This window comes from Bos grunniens, chromosome 23 (assembly GCF_055505025.1).
Source record: "Bos grunniens cultivar Pamir isolate PY7600 chromosome 23, Bosgru_T2T1.0, whole genome shotgun sequence".
Classification (NCBI taxonomy): domain Eukaryota; kingdom Metazoa; phylum Chordata; class Mammalia; order Artiodactyla; family Bovidae; genus Bos; species Bos grunniens.
The window spans coordinates 44,546,984-44,561,116 of NC_141187.1; the positions used below are offsets into that span (position 1 = coordinate 44,546,984).

Consider the following 14,133-nt stretch of genomic DNA (forward strand, 5'->3'; position numbering starts at 1 on the left):
GGTGCATGTATCTTTTTGAACTAATACTTTTGTTTTTTCCGTTTATATACATAGGAGTGGAATTGCTAGGTCAGATGGTAGTTCTATTTTCACTTTTTAAAAGAAACCTCCACCCTGTTTTCCACCGTGGGGGTGTCAATTTACAGTTCCACCAACCATTCACGTGGCTTCACTTTCCTCCACATCTTCGGCAACGTTTGTCATCTGTGGACTTTTTGATGATAGCCGTTCTGACAGGGGTGGGGTGATATCTCATGCTGGTTTTGAAATAATAATAGTTTTTGACTCTTCAGGGAGCCAGACAAATGTAAGACAGCAGAGCCCATCCAGGACATCTGTAATTGGCCTGATTTTCCAGCTCTGAGCTCCGATCAGCCTGTAGGCCACTAACTGGTGACATTTTAACCAGGTCTGAGCCACAGAAGTGTTTTGTTTGGCCCGTGTCGTGTTTCAAGCTTTCTGATTTGAATTCCTTTACAGTCTCTAGTCTGTGACAGCTCCCACTGATCTCTACTGCTTTATGCACCATCAGCTTCACTCTTTTACACTGGCTGTCTGGTTTCTGGAATTGTTTGAGTGTGGGCATCCTGCTTCGGAGGCTGTCTTAGTCACATGGTTAAAACCTGGGCAATTATTAAGTAGAACACTGTTGCCATCATCCCAAAGCAAATAGGGCTTCCTGGGTAGCTCAGTGGGTAAAGAAACTGCCTGCAGTGCAGGAGACCAGGGTTCAATCCCTGGGTCAGGAAGACTCCCTGGAGAAGGAAATGGCAACCCACTCCAGTGTTCTTGCCTGGAGAATCCCAGGGACGGGGGAGCCTGGTGGGCTGCCGTTTATGGGGTCTCACAGAGTCGGACACGACTGAAGTGACTCAGAGAACAATACATACATTGGGACCTGTCCCCACTAGGACTTTATAGACTAAAATAATCTACACTGACACAGACAGACACTCACGTGGCTGACAGACCATGAACATAAACATGATGGAACTCAGCCCTGGCCATAGGAGCACTGCCAAACTTGTGACTGGGCTCCTGCTTACACGTGCGTTCTAACAACCGACTTCTTTACAAAAGACGCTCTTCCCACATTATTCCTATTAAGATTTGAAAGTATTTGCTGATCGTGTCTCCATGACATGATTCGAAAGACTCATGAAATTCCAATAATCTTTCGTAATGCAAGCGTTTTTTTTTTCTTTCAGTGAGTTCTCTGATAGCTGATGCGGCCACTGATATGATCAACCGTGTGATCAGAGACGCAATCTGAAGCTAAGTCCCCGCATCCTTGGACTTCCGAGGTGGTGCTAGTGGTAAAGAACTCATTGCCGATACCGGAGGCTTAAGAGACTCGAGTTCGATCCCTGGGTCAGGAAGATCCCTGGAGGAGGGCATCGTAACCCACTCCAGTATTCTTTTTTTTTTTTTTAATTTTATTTTTAAACTTTACAATATTGTATTAATTTTGCCAAATATCGAAATGAATCCGCTACAGGTATACCCGCGTTCCCCATCCTGAACCCTCCTCCCTCCTCCCTCCCCTACCCTCCCTCTAGGTCGTCCCAGTGCACCAGCCCCAAGCATCCAGTACCGTGCATCGAACTTGGACTGGTGACTCGTTTCATACATGATATTATACATGTTTCAATGCTATTCTCCCAAATCTCCCCACCCTCTCCCTCTCCCACAGAGTCCGTAAGACTGATCTATACATCGGTGTCTCTTTTGCTGTCTCGTACACAGGGTTATTGTTACCATCTTTCTAAATTCCATATATATGCATTAGTATACTGTATTGGTGTTTTTCTTTCTGGCTTACTTCACTCTGTATAATAGGTTCCAGTTTCATCCATCTCATTAGAACTGATTCAAATGTATTCTTTTTAATGGCTGAGTAATACTCCATTGTGTATATGTACCACTGCTTTCTTATCCATTCATCTGCTGATGGGCATCTAGGTTGCTTCCATGTCCTGGCTATTATAAACAGTGCTGCGATGAACATTGGGGTACACGTGTCTCTTTCCCTTCTGGTTTCCTCAGTGTGTATGCCCAGCAGTGGGATTGCTGGATCATAAGGCAGTTCCATTTCCAGTTTTTTAAGGAATCTCCACACTGTTCTCCATAGTGGCTGTACTAGTTTGCATTCCCACCAACAGTGTAAGAGGGTTCCCTTTTCTCCACACCCTCTCCAGCATTTATTGCTTGTAGACTTATGGATTGCAGCCATTCTGACTGGCGTGAAATGGTACCTCATAGTGGTTTTGATTTGCATTTCTCTGATAATGAGTGATGTTGAGCATCTTTTCATGTGTTTGTTAGCCATCTGTATGTCCTCTTTGGAGAAATGTCTATTTAGTTCTTTGGCCCATTTTTTGATTGGGTCATTTATTTTTCTGGAGTTGAGCTGTAGGAGTTGCTTGTATATTTTTGAGATTAGTTGTTTGTCCGTTGCTTCATTTGCTATTAGCTTCTCCCATTCTGAAGCCTGCCTTTTCACCTTGCTAATAGTTTCCTCAGTTGTGCAGAAGCTTTTAAGTTTAATTAGGTCCCATTTGTTTATTTTTGCTAAAAATATGGAACGCTTCACGAATTTGCGTGTCATCCTTGCGCAGGGGCCATGCTAATCTTCTCTGTATCGTTCCAATTTTAGTATATGTGCTGCCAAAGCGAGCACCCACTCCAGTATTCTTGCCTGGAGAATCCCATGGACAGAGGAGCCTGGTGAGCTACAGTCCATGGGGTTACAAAGAGTTGGACATGACTGAAGCAACTTAACATGTACACACTCTGCATCCTTCGATGCAGCTGATACCCTGATCAGTTTCCCTTTACCTGCTGGTGTGCCCATCTCAGGCTGCCATGAGCACTGGTTACCAATGACTCACACCATGTCCTTCTCCAGAAGGCGCCTCCTTGCTCAGAGATGCTCAAGATGCTATGCTTTCCCCAGGAGGAAGGTAGTCTGCAGCTAATGAGTGATTAATACAGGTTACAAAAGTCCTGGACTCTTGCCGGGGGCGGGACATGGAATTCTGTAGTGCTACACCCACTCCAGCTCATTAGACTGAAGCTAGACTTCCCCGAACTTTCATTTTTGTCTGACTTTTCCCCCTGCGTTCTCCTGCTTCCCTTATTCCCTAACATATTTCACTTGAGAGCATGCTCCTCCCAAAGTCACTTGATTCAGAAACTCCATCCCAGAGTTTGTCGCGGGAAACCTGATACAAGACCCCTGACCTATCCTATAAAGTTATCCTCATAAAGTCAGATGTTTAAATGGTTGTTAAAGGATAACACAGATGATATTTAGGCAGGTAATGGTTAAAAGGTAACAGCCCTGTTTCCCTGGTGGTCCACTGGTTAAGAATCTGCCTTGCAATGCGAGGGACACTGGTTTGATCCCTGGTCCAGGAAGATTCCACATGCCACAGACCAACTGAGCCCACGTGCCCCAGCTACGGAGCCCATGCACCTCATACCTGTGCTCCACGACAAGACAAGCCACCGTGACGAGGAGCCTGAGCACTGCAACAAAGAGAGGCCCCTTCTCACAGCAACTAGAGAAAACCCACGTGCAGCGATGAAGACCCAGCACAGCCAAAAATAAAACAAATAAGTAAATCTAAAAAAAATAAATAAAAAGGAACAGCCCTGAACTTCGCAGCCATGGTGACCCACTAGCAGTGTTCCTAAGGTAGCGTTCTGGCATTTATGTTTCTGCTCAGTGGAAGAGTAATTTCAGCTCATATTCTAATCAAAAAATTACTTTTCCATCAAACCAGAGTGCTTATAATCCCCTTTTTACTGAAGAGCGGTCAGAACTCAGAGGGAGAGAAATCGAGAGAGAGAGAGAGTGAACTATAAAATTATGAAGACAAGTAGTGAATCTATATTTGCCTTTATTGACGCATAAAATTTATATAACATATGAGCTCTGCATCTTATAAAAAAGTACATTCCAATAAAAAGCATTGCAGTTCTGATAGGGGAGAGATGAAGTGCTATATCACTGTAGCTTCCACAATCCACTGGTACCCTTGATCTTTTTAACAACTTTGTACAACTCCTTTTCCCAAGACCCGAAAAATCTGAGCACTATGTGTGTATTAGTTTCCTACAGCTGCTGTAACAAATGACCACAGTCTTGGTGGCTTAAAACAACAGAAGCTTATTCTCTCAAGTCCTGGAGGCCAGAAGTCCAAAATCAAGATGGACTCCCCCCAGTTCTGTGGGGGAGGATCCAGTCTTTGTCTCTCCCAGCATCTTGTGGCTGTTGGCATTCCTTGGCTTGTGGTTCCATCTCTCTGCTCCATTTTCACATAGCCTCCTCCTCCTCATCTGGCTGTCTCAAATCCCCTTATTCTTCCCTTCATAAGCCCCTGGATTCAGGGCACACTGAGATAATCCATTATATCCACTACTGTGGGCAAGAATCCCTCAGAAGAAATGGAGTAGCCATTACAGTCAACAGAAGAGTCCGAAATGCAGTACTTGGATCCAATCTCAAGAACGACAGAATGATCTGTGTTCGTTTCCAAGGCAAACCATTCAGTATCACAGTAATCCAAGTCTGTGTCCTGACCAGTAATGCGAAATGTTGAATGGTTCTATGAAGACCTACAAGACCTTTTAGAACTAATACCCAAAATAGATGTCCTTTTCATTATATGGACTGGAATGCAAAAGTGGGAAGTCAAGAAACACCTGGAGTAACAGGCAAATTTGGCCTTGGAGTACAGAATGAAGCAGGACAAAGGCTAATAGAGTTTTACCAAGAGAACGCACTGGTCATAGCAAAGACCCTCTTCCAACAACACAAGAGAAGACTCTACACATGGATATCACCAGATGGTCAACACTGAAATCAGACTGATTATATTCTTTGCAGCCAAAGATGGAGAAGCTCTATACAGTCAGCAAAAACAAGACCGGGAGCTGACTGTGGCTCAGATCATGAACTCCTCATTGCCAAATTCAGACTTGAAATGAAGAAAGTAGGGAAAACCACTAGACCATTCAAGTATGACCTAAATCAAATCCCTTGTGATTATACAGTGGAAGTGAAAATAGATTTAAGGGACTAGATTTGATTGATAGAGTGCCTGATGAACTATGGACGGAGGTTCGTGACATTGTACAGGAGACAGGGATGAAGACCATCCCAGTGGAAAAGAAATGCAAAAAAGCAAAATGGCTGTCTGAGGAGGCCTTACAAATAGCTGTGAATAGAAGAGAAGCAAAAGGCAAAGGAGAAAAGAAAAGATACACCCATTTAAATACAGAGTTCCAAAGAATAGCAAGGAGAGATAAGAAAGTCTTCCTCAGCAACCAGTGCAAAGAAATAGAGGAAAACAATAGAATGGGAAAGTCTAGAGATCTCTTCAAGAAAATTAGAGATACCAAGGGAACATTTCATGAAAAGATGGGCACAATAAAGGACAGAAATGGTATCGACCTAACAGAAGCAGAAGATATTAAGAAGAGGTGGCAAGAATACACAGAAGAACTATACAAAAAGATCTTCACAACCCAGATAATCACGATGGTGTGATCACTCACCTAGAGCCAGACATCCTAGAATGCAAAGTCAAGTGGGCCTTAGGAAACATCACTACGAACAAAGCTAGTGGAGGTGATAGAATTCCAGCTGAGTTATTTCAAATTCTAAAAGATGATGCTGTGAAAGTGCTACACTCAATATGCCAGCAAATTTGGAAAACTCAGCAGTGGCCACAGAACTGGAAAAGGTCAGTTTTCATTCCAATCCCAAAGAAAGGCAATGCCAAAGAATGCTCAAATTATCGCACAATTGCAGTCATCTCACACGCTAACAAAGTAATGCTCAAAATTCTCCAAGTCAGGCTTCAACAGTTCATGAACCGTGAATTTGCAGATGTTCAAGCTGATTTTGGAAAAGGCAGAGGAACCAGAGATCAAATTGTCAACATCTGTTGGATCAATGAAAAAGCAAGAGAGTTCCAGAAAAACATCTATTTCTGCTTTATTGACTTATGCCAAAGCCATTGACTGTGTGGATCACGATAAACTGTGGAAAATTCTGAAAGATGTGGGAATAGCAGACCATCTGACCTGCCTCCTGAGAAATCTGTATGCAGGTCAGGAAGCAACAGTTGGAATTGGACATGGAACAACAGACTGGTTCCAAATAGGAAAAGGAGTATGTTAAGGCTGTATATTGTCACCCTGCTTATTTAACTTATACGCAGAGTACATCATGAGAAATGCTGGGATGGATGAAGCATAAGCTGGAATCAAGATTGCCAGGAGAAATACCAATAACCTCAGATATGCAGATGACACCACTCTTATGGCAGAAAGCAAAGAAGAACTAAAGAGCCTCTTGATGAAAGTGAAAGCTGCTGCTACTGCTGCTAAGTCGCTTCAGTCGTGTCCGACTCTGTGCGACCCCATAGACGGAAGCCCGCCAGGCTCCCCCATCCCTGGGATTCTCCAGGCAAGAACACTGGAGTGGGTTGCCATTTCCTTCTCCAATGCATGGAAGTGAAAAGTGAAAGTGAAGTGAAAGAGGAGAGTGAAAAAGTTGGCTTAAAGCTCAACATTCAGAAAACTCAGCTCATGGCATCCGGTCCCATTACTTCATGGCAAATAGATGGGGAAACTGTGGAAACAGTGAAAACAGTGGCTGGCTTTATTTTGGGGGGCTCCAAAATCACTACATTTGGTGACTACAGCTATGAAATTAAAAGACACTTACTCCTCGGAAGGAAAGTTATGACCAACCTGGACAGCATACTAAAAAGCAGAGACATTACTTTGCCAACAGATGTCTGTCTAGTCAAGGCTATAGTTTTTCCAGTAGTCACGTATAGATGTGAGAGTTGGACTATAAAGAAAGCTAAGTGCTGAAGAATTGATGCTTTTGAACTGTGGTGTTGGAGAAGACTCTTGAGAGTCCCTTGGACTGCAAGGAGATCCAACCAGTCCATTCTGAAGGAGATCAGTACTGGGTGTTCATTGGAAGGAGTGATGTTGAAGCTGAAACTCCAATACTTTGGCCACCTGATGTGAAGAGCTGACTCATTTGAAAAGACCCTGATGCTGGGAAAGATTGAAGGCAGGAGGAGAAGGGGACAACAGAGGATGAGATGGTTGGATGGCATCACTGACTAAATGGACATGAGTTTGGGTAAACTCCGGGAGTTCGTGAGGGCAGGGAGGCCTGGCGTTCTGCGGTCCATGGGGTTGCAAAGAGTTGGACACGACTAAGCGATTGAACTGAACTGAACTGAACTGAGATAACCCAGGATTATCTCATTTCAAGACCCTTGATCACATTTGCAAAGACCCCCACTCCCAAGAAGTCATGTGCACAGATGCACAGGTGAGTCTCTTGAAGGGGCAAGTTTGGGTCTGTCACAGTGTGTGCGTGTGTGCTGACACAATCATGCCGAGATACAGAGAGACATTGGAAGTATCTCATCAGGGCAGAACTTGCACACTTATATATAAGTGCTTATGTACTATATTGAACACCCACAGTCTTTAGAAGCAGTCCAGAAAGTTCTTGATGTAATCCAGGTTCATAATTGTGCCCAAGCATAAACTGCATCACATGTGTGATGAGGTTAGTGCGTGACTTGGAAATACGCACTTGGTCATTGAGTGATCTAGCCAACACCACTCAGTGGCCACGTGTCACTGTGACTTTGGTGTTCTCTAATCATGTAAATTAGTCTCATTATATTTATTCAGTTTTATGGGGTGGCATAATACACTATGGTAGAATTAGGAGTTTGAGGATTTTGGAAAGGTCTTGGGCCTCTTAAGAACAGCCAAAGATCAATTACCTATGTGCAATTCTCAGGTGGACAGTAGCATAAGGCATATTTGAGGGACTGAGACTGTTGATGACATTAGGAGACAGACAAGTAATTCCACAGCAAACGCAACTCCTCTTTAAACAATTGATATCCGTTTCTAATTTGAATATTCTTAGGATAATTGCAGTCGAAGCAGAGAAAGACTAAAGAAGTCTTTGAAACAGTTTTCAAGATACAGATGTTCTGACATCTTTGAAATAGTAAAATTTTTAAAATCTTCACATATTGCTGGGCATATTTTTCCTTGCATATCTTTAAAGGCAGTTAAGGAAAAAACTAGCAAAAATGCTTATAAAATTAATTACCAGGCATAAAATGACACAGAATCATGATGAAAGACATAGTGAATTGTGAATTAAATCACTTCACTAAATTACTTTCTTCTTATATTTACTGAGGCTGCAAATTAGGCTTTGTACCCTCTTTGAGGACCATAATGATGAAATATATATATATGTATAATACTTTGGCCACCTCATGCGAATAGTTGACTCATTGGAAAAGACCCTGATGCTGGGAGGGATTGGGGGCAGGAGAAGAAGGGGACGACAGAGGATGAGATGGCTGGAAGGCATCACTGACTCAATGGACATGAGTTTGGGTGAACTCCGGGAGTTCACCTCAGGGAGGCCTATGCTATGCTATGCTAAGTCACTTCAGTTGTGTCCGACTCTGTGTGACCCCATAGATGGCAGCCCACCAGGCTCCCCCATCCCTGGGATTCTCCAGGCAAGAACACTGGAGTGGGTTGCCATTTCCTCCTCCAGTGCGTGAAAGTGAAAAGTGGTGTGCTGCAATTCATGGGGTCGCAAAGAGTCGGACACGACTGAGTGACTGAACTGAACTGAACTTAACTGAATATATATATAATATATATGTATGAAAAATACATATATATATATACTGTAAAAAGTAAGTGTTAGTCGCTCAGTCATGTCCAGCTCTTTGTGATTCTATGGACTATAGCCTGCCAGTCCATGGGATTCTCCAGGCAAAAATATTGGCATGGGTTGCCATGCCCTCCTCCAGGGCATCTTCCTGACCCAGGGATCGAACTCAGGTCTCCTGCATGGCAGGTAGATGCTTTACTGCCTTAGCCATCAGGGAAGCCATATATACATATAGTTATCTCCATGCTATAACAGATACAAAGAAACTCACACTGGAAAATTCATTTTAGTGATAACGGGTTCGGCTTGAGAATTACTTTTCCTTCTCCTGGGATGTTAGAAAAATAGCCCTGGTGATCTTTGTCTCTGTTGTGGCTCTTTTCATACTCCACCCTGAAAAACTGGTTGTGGAAGTAATGTTTTTTTCCACAAAACTCAAGGAGCTTAAGTTCTTTCTCTCTCTTTCCCTCTTTCTCTCTCTCTTTTTAATTTCCACATGCTGCCTGGCATTGTGTATTGCATAGAGGAGGCACTAAATAAATGATGACTGATGTACAGCCCACATGTCAGGAAATAGGTGGCTAACTCACAGAAGGAAGGCCAGTTATAGCCTCTGTTTCTAAAGAGCTTCCCCTGTTTCTCTAAGTCCTTGTTATTCAAAGGATGGTCCATGGACCAGCAGCAGTGATATCCCCCGGAAGCCTGTTGGAAATGTAGCATCTCGGCTGCCGCTCAGCAAATGCCCACCTGCAGATTTGAGAAGCCCTGTTGTTAGTCACGGGTACTACTCTTGCCTCTCCAACTAGATTCAGTTCACTGAAGGCGCAGATTCCATATTGCTTTGTTTGTCTTTGTAATCCTTCTTCATTCTTTCCTGACTCTGCGCCCAGAACCTAACACAGGGTTCCAAACGTAATAGGTGCTTAATAAATGCTGACTGAGCATTACTCCAAAGCCCTTCCTGCAGCAGCTTCCTAGCATTGTTCTGCCATTTGCCATCCAGTTCAATTTGCCACCCATTTGTGGCAGAAATATCCCGACTCCGTTCATGTATGGCATCAGGTATGTCCAGGACCCGAGGGTGAAGCACAGGTCATTGGTCATAAAGCCAACTTGCTGCCTTCTGGGATTTCATTGCTAGTGGCTTGGTCTTGGCATTTAGTACTGAGGATGGTTTATAAGAGGTGTTTTCTAGAACTGGGATCACAGTCTGTAGACCAAGTTCAGCCTGCTGCCTGTTTTTTGTAAGTGAAGTTTTATTGGAACACAGCCATGCCCATTGGTTTATGTATTGTCTGTGGCTTCTTTTCATCCACAAAGGCAAAGTTGAATAGTTTCAACAGGTGCGCAGAATCTAAAATATTTACTACACAACCTGTTACAGAAAAAGTTGGCCAATTCCTGGTCTGAGAAGATATAGTTGATGTGTGTGTGGCAAGTGCAGTCTCCCTGGGTCACTGGAAGTTGTAACAGCCCTGTAAGAGGCAGTTTTCAAAGACACCCTGCAAGGAAATTCCCTGCTGTCTGGTATCCATGCCGTTGTGTCAAACCCTCCCCTTAAAAGTAGGCTGGACCTAGTGACTTACTCTGAACAAACAGATTGTGGCCAAGGTAATGGATGTCATTTCTGTGATGCAGTTACTAAAGGCTGTGACTTCTGTCCCTCGGCTAGTGCTTCCTTGGCTGGCATATTTCAATGAAGCAAGCTGCCATGCTGGAGAGCCCCATGTGGCAAAGAATAGAGGGCCAATATCCAGCAGGTAACCAAGGCCTTAGACCAATGGTCTCTAGAACAGAGTCCTAGAGAACAGAGACAGTCCTAGAACAGAGACAACCGTGTGAGTGAACTTAGATCCTTCCCCGTTGATCCTTCAGTCCTAGCTGGCACCATGAATCCCCATGAGGTTTCTTTCCCACCCTCCCACTGCACCTCTTGGCATGTGGGATTTTAGTTCCCGGATCGGGGATAGAAGGCATGCCCCTGTCATGGAAGCTAGAAGTCTTAACCCCTGAATCTACAGGGAAGCTCCTCCACCTCCCCCACCTCCCCCACCCCCCCACCCCATGAGCTTTCTGACCCACAGAAACTGTATGATAATATTTTAAGCCACTTAGTTGGGGGATAATTTGTTCAGCAGCAATGGATAACTAATACAGACCCTAACACCACATGACAGATGGCACAGTCTGCCATCCCATTTTCCAGGGCCTAGAAGGATACTCTCATGGACATTTACTGAAACTGACTGGCCAGGGTCTGAACCTCTTTCTTGGTACTGGAAAATCCTTGACTGTGGACATCAGTGGTCCCTGTCCCATTAGGGCAGTGTATCTAACCTCTCCATGTCATGTCAAGCAAAGAAAATGAATTAGATGTGTCAAGTTCTCTATGAACTCACGTGACTGCTCACTGCCAGAAGGTGCCACAGCCTCTAGCCACTCCAGTCCCACCCTGAGTTGAAGGTCTCAGTAACTTAGCACCTCTATAAGCTGGAACTCTCTACTCATTGGTAGCCCTTGGCAGGAGGTTGCAACTTAGGTTTGGCCAACTTTGAATGTTGAGTGAGTGATGAAAAGATTGGGGGTCAGAAAGGTGGCAGAGGCAGCATCTGATGTGGCTGATGGAACCAGTGGTGGGGCTACTCTGTGTTGCCTGGCCCCTTTCGGTCTTATTTTAGGCCTGGTTGTCTAGCCTTCTGGTTAATCCTGAGACCCACCCAATATTTTTCCAATGAGTTCCTTCCACTTAAGACAGTCAGAATTGGCTCCTAATTGTTTACTACTGAGAACCTCAGCAGATATGTGTGTATCAGTATCATCGCAACACATGGGAAGGACTGAAAATATAGGTGTAAAATGATTGTGGACAGGTTCAAGGCTAATAGGTTTTTACCATCTAGGTCTCTAAACGAAAGTCTCATATTTTTGTAATAAAACTTTACTTTTAATTATGGCTTCCCTGGTGGCTCAGACGGTAAAGCATCTGCCTGCAATGTGGGAGACCTGGGTTCAATCCCTGGGTTGGAGAGATTCCCTGGAGAAGTGGGTGGCAACCTCCCACTGAAGTGGGAAGTGGCAACCCACTCCAGTACTCTTGCCTGGAAAATTCCATGGACTGAGGAGCCTGGTAGGCTGCAGTCCATGGGGTCGCAAAGAGTCGGACACGACTAAGTGACTTCACTTTTACTTTAATTATGTATTATAATTGTGCATGGTAGAAGAATTTTGTGATTTTTTTCCCTCATGTCTTTCTGGTAATAATTTTGGCAAATTATTGTATAGCGTTTTTCCATTTAGAACATCAGAATCACTTTTCTGTGTCTTCATCTTTAATAATGTATATAGCTACTTCAGGCTGTGCTTATGCAAGAGGCTTGGAAGGACTGGGTACGAAACTGTGTCCTGTATCCACTGGCTGATTCAAGAGGAAGGCGTGCCTGTTCTCTCATTAGCTGTCCACCTTCTTTTGGAGATTCCACTGCCCAGGCGGGATGCATTAAAAAAATTTTTTAAAACAAATTTGCTAAATATGCTTCTGATTCCCTTGAGTGGAATCTCTTCAACTAGTCCCTTCATGTTGGCCATTTAGTTTGATTCCATGTTTGATTTATCAGTATTTCCTGTTGAACTTTTTTAGGCCTTAATTTTTTCAACACTTCATGTTTTGCTACTTGGTTCTAATTTTTTGGTGGGAATATGTCAAAAGGCATGAACACCTTTATGTCTCTTTATAAATATGATGATGCTTCCCTGGTGGCTCAGCTGGTAAAGAATCCCCTTGAAATGTGGGAGACCTGGGCTTGATCCCTGGGTTGGGAAGATCCCCTGGAGAAGGAAATGGCTACCCACTCCAGTATTCTTGTCTGGAGAATTCTAAGGACGGAGGAGCCTGGCGGGCTGCAGTTCATGGGGTCACAAAGAGTTGGAGACGACTGAAGCAACTAAGGATAGCACATAAACACGACAAATTTGTGGCTTTCTAAAATGATGTTGCTGTTTTCTGAAACTTTCAGGATAAGGAAGGGCCTGCTTTACAGAATCCTGAAATTTACACAACTGAAATCATTAATTTCTTGAGGCTGCCTGTTTGGTAAGTAACTAGTCACCCCTATAAAAAGCTTCCAATAAAATATCAGCTACTTTTCTTCTCTCAGTTGTTCCTAAGCATATGTAAACTTCTACATGGTTTCTCAGTGTGCCGACAGGAGAAAATACACCTTCGTAAATAAAACCTTGCTGACTACTTTAAGCAAGTTGGATAAGACTTGGAGCTCACTTATTCTACCTTGGCTGCTGCTGCTGCTAAGTCACTTCAGTCGTGTCTGACTCTGTGTGACCCCATAGACAGCAGCCCACCAGGCTCCCCCATCCCTGGGATTCTCCAGGCAAGAACACTGGAGTGGGTTGCCATTTCCTTCTCCAATGCATGAAAGTGAAAAGTGAAAGTGAAGTCGCTCAGTCGTGTCCGACCCTCAGCGACCCCATGAACTGCAGCCTTCCAGGCTCCTCCGTTCATGGGATTTTCCAGGCAAGAATACTGGAGTGGGATGCCATTGACTTCTCTGCTACCTTGGCTAGCCAATATTTAAATAAAGCTTGGCTTACAATTAACTCCTTACTGTAATATAAATGACAATCTTGGAACAATTTAAATACAATGACTTCATGTAATTTAAAGTGCAGTGGCTTGAAAAAAGTCATCAAGTGTTAGGTTAGAATTATCGGATATTTTTATTAAAGAGCAACAGGGCATCTAGTGGCTGGGTAATTCAGGGAGAAATTAGACTGAATGACTATTAGTTCTGGCCAGCCTTTGAGGGCCTTCAATTAAGTCACCATTTACCTACTCTCTTCAAGACAAATAATTCTCTATTCAGCAAGGAATGTTCTTTGCTTATTTGGCCAAACAATTACCATCATATCTTTGGAAGCAAACAAAACACTAGAATTTATATCGTGTAGATTACACACTGTAAAGCTCGATTTTGCCAGCTAAGTAAAGGATAATTTAAGGAGAAGTGCTGAAAACAAAATAGTAAGGTTGGGAGGGGTTGGAGAGCAACGCTTGACCAGTTATGCCAATCAGTCGACCAACCAAAGCACTGTTGGGAATTGCAAAGTAGGAAGTCCTATTTTTGACTCTGCTGACCTCAGTGAATAGTTCCTTGTTTTAAAAATGGTCATAATTCATTGCTACCTAATAAACATGTTTGTTATGAAAATTAACGAGTCTGCAAAGTGTTTGGACGCCTCTAGAAGCCCTTCCTGGAGAAGGGAATGGCAACCCACTCCAGTATTCTTGCCTGGAGAATCCTGTGGACGGAGGAGCCTGGTGGGCTGCAGTCCATAGGGTCGCAGAGTCGGACACGACTGAA

General features: G+C 43.7%; 1 non-coding gene across 1 annotated transcript; it reads right to left on the reverse strand.

Moving 5' to 3' along the window:
• Positions 1-2,573: 2,573 nt before the first annotated feature.
• LOC147347733 (U6 spliceosomal RNA) lies at positions 2,574-2,680 on the reverse strand. The gene has a single exon (XR_015153303.1). It is a non-coding gene; the product is annotated as a U6 spliceosomal RNA (small nuclear RNA).
• Positions 2,681-14,133: the final 11,453 nt, after the last annotated feature.